Source organism: Orycteropus afer, unplaced genomic scaffold (genome assembly GCF_000298275.1).
Source record: "Orycteropus afer afer isolate SDZICR_OR568_19922 unplaced genomic scaffold, OryAfe1.0 scaffold00046, whole genome shotgun sequence".
In the NCBI taxonomy this organism is placed as follows: domain Eukaryota; kingdom Metazoa; phylum Chordata; class Mammalia; order Tubulidentata; family Orycteropodidae; genus Orycteropus; species Orycteropus afer.
The window spans coordinates 4,981,787-4,985,426 of record NW_006921633.1 but is presented as its reverse complement, the minus strand read 5'-3'; positions in this window follow the sequence as shown (position 1 = coordinate 4,985,426).

Below are 3,640 nucleotides of genomic sequence, written 5' to 3'. Positions count from 1 at the left end.
TTGAACCACCAGCCTTCTGGTTAGCAGTCAAATGCCTTAGGCACTACACTCAGTGCAATATGTTGTCTGATTTCTTGATTGTTGCTTCCATTGGTGTTGATTATGGAAATAAGTAATATGAAATATTTGACAGCTTTAATCTTCTCTCCATTTATTGTGATACTGGTTATTTGTCCAGTTGTGAGGATTTTTGTTTTCTTTATGTTGTGTAATCCATACTGCACAGTGTAGTCTTTAATCTTCATCAGTAAGTGCTTCAAGTCATCTTCACTTTCAGCAAACAAGATAATGTCATCTGTATATCGCAGGTTGTTAATGAGTCTTTCTCCAATCCCGATGCCACATTCTTCTTCATATAGTCCAGCTTCTTGGATTATTTGCTCAGCATATAGATTGAACAAGTATGGTGAAAGGATACAACCCTGACACACTCCTTTCCTTATTTTAAACCACGAAGTATCCCCTTGTTCAGTTTGAAAGACAGCCTCTTGGTCTATGTACAGGTTCCTCATGAGCACAATTAAGAGTTCTAGAATTCCCATTCTTCACAATGTTAACCACAATTTCTTATAATCTACATAATCAAATGTTTTTGCATCATCAGTAAAACATGAATAAACTTCTTTCTGGTATTCTTTGTTTTCCACCAAGATCCATCTGATGTCAGCAATGATATCCCTTGTTCAACGTCCTTTTCTGAACCTAACTTGCATTTCTGGAAGTTCCTCATCAGTATACTGCCTCAAACATTTTTGAATTATCTTCAGTAAGATTTTACTTGTGTATGATATTAATGATATTGTTTGATAATTTCCACATTTTGTGGTATCACCTTTCTTTGGAATGGGTACAAATATGTATATCTTCCAGTCAATAGTGGAATATTTTCTTTCTCAGTGTTGTTACAAGGGCCAACATCATTTATCCCAAATCAAGTAACATGAAGTGGATTTACCAATGGTAATAAAGCATTCTGGTAAAAACAGAGAGAAACAAATGATGCAAAGCAGATAAAAACTATAGATAATATTTTTCACTAAAAAATGTTAATATTTCTTCAAAAAAATCTTCTATAATCCCTTAGGTACTATGCCACCAGAGTTCCCATATGAGAATATAGTTATTTTTAATTACTAGCAAATAGTTCAAAATCAACCTCTATATATTATCAATCATAGGAGAAGTTACTGTGAAGCTAATTAAGCTTAAATGTCAGGACCCCTCACATAAATAAAACATTCCAAGGCCATAGGAAAGAAATAAAGAATGCTTTTATATGGATTTATTTCTGGTAAAATTTGCAAAATAATATATGTTAATGCTGTTGGCTAAGAACAATCTCTATCACTCTAACATTCCTTTCATTATATGAGATGGCATTGGGGCAGTAAAATTCTTATTTTGGGATTCAGCTAAGGGGAAGTTGAATTTAGATCCATTTAGTTTGGGTTTAATGGGGTATAATATATGATTCAAGATAACTTTCAAGTATAATTAATATTTGCTACTCCAGGTATTCTGTCATCACTCACTCTGCCAGTGCATCTGTTATTACATACATTTGCATGTTCAAATGTCCCTATGATATAAAAGATTCTAGGATAGCTCTCTAAGATTTCTGACCCATGGTTTATGCACATCTTCTACATTTGACTGCTAAGCAGAAGGCTGGTGGTTCAAACCCACCAACCACTCCTCAGAAGGAAGATTGGGCAATCTACTTCTGTAGAGATACCACCTCGGAAACCCAAGATGGGTTTGCTATGAGTCGAACCAAATCCATAGCTGTGAGTTATCTACCTTTTATCCAATCAAATATTGATCTAGGTACTCTGTTGAAGCCATATTGCAGATATAATTGAGATCCTAAGGGAGCTCTTGTGATGTAGTGGTTAAAGCATTCAGCTACTAACAAAAAGGTCTGCTTCCATAAAGATGTACAGGCTTGGAAACTCTAATGGGCAGTTCTACTCTGTCCTAAAGGGTTGCTACCAATTGGAATTGACTCAATGGGAGTGGGCTTGAGTTTTGTTTGGTTTAATTAAGATACTTCAGCTAACCTTAAATTAGGGAGATTACCTATCTGATTGAGTCTAACTAGTCACACGAGTCTTTTAAAAGGAGATAGTTTGTCTGACTGGTTGCAGAAGAAGAAGCCAGAGACACACCTGTTTAGCCTGAAGAAAGTAAACTAACATGTTGTGAACTGCCTATGGGGAGCCATGTGGCAAGAGGTCACATGGCAAAGTACCATAGGTGGCCTCTAAAAGTTAAGAGCAGATGCCAAATGACAGCCAGCAGGAGAACACAGACTCAGTTCTACAATGCCAAGGAACTACATTCATCCAATACCAGTGTGCTTGGAAGAAAATTCCAAGCCCCAGATAAGAACCCAGCCCGGATCAGGAACATGATTTTAGTTGAGACTCTGAGCAGAAAATATAGCCATGTTGTGCACAGACTTCTGACCTATAGAAAGAGATAGATAATAAATGTGTATATAGTCATATAATAATAAGAATGTGCTTTTGGAGCTCAGCATCAGAAACTTGTAATAGTGGACAAGAAATATTGTTTGAAATGTATGATATCAGGAGCTTGTCTATGAAAAAGTCTCCAACCATCAAAAGATTAAATTGTAAGTGAAATATCTATTCTTGTCAATATCTAATCAAGATGAAAATGTACTATTGCCATAGATATAATTGATCATACAGCATATACAATCGCAAATGTACCATACTTTCTTTTTTGATAGAAAGCATGACAAATAGAACTTACCACATCCGTGAGTTTACAGAACAATATCACAGAGTATTTCTCCTTTCAAAGTTGCGTGTTGAATGCATCCCAAAATGTCCCATCATGTCATTAGCATAATATTACCAATAATGAGTTGTGTAGTGGAATGAAAATAATCCAAATTATCAATAATTGTTTATTTCTAACCTTGCTAAAGAGAATATTTCCTTTCTTTATATATGAAAGATTATATCATTTTCATGTGAATATTTAATAAAAAATTAAGAAAAATGAATAAAATGTATAATAAACATACTTTGTTGTTGTTGTTATGTGCAGTCAATATATCAAGTAGTTAATAGAATATTTTTTGATTTTGTGAATTTTGTGGTATTTGTCAACTATTTTATAAAGTTTTTTTTTTCTTTTCTTATTCTGAACAATCATTTACTTTTAACTGATATGCAATATTTTCTCTGAAGGATATCTTCCATAATTAAATAAACTTCTGGTCTCACAGGACCTGTGTTTAACTTAGATGAACTCTCTGGGTTCATCTAACCAGGTACTGACCTGTTTATCCAGGCAGGCTTCTGCTATGCTCTTAGCCATTAGCCATGACCTAATAATATAGCACCTCTGATTAAGGACTACCCATCACTAAACCCCATGCTTGTCAGTCATAATGTAGGTTAAAAAATGGATTCCATGCTATAGGACTCTGATATATACATTTTTTTTTTTTTCCTCAGTGGTATTTCATTCAGCATGTATTAATCATTATTTTATATTTTTCATTTGACCAGATCCAAGCCATAGTCTTTTCAGTTGCTTTATATGTATGTGGAAGATGGACAATAAAAGACAAAGACCAAAGAATAATTGATGTACTTGAATT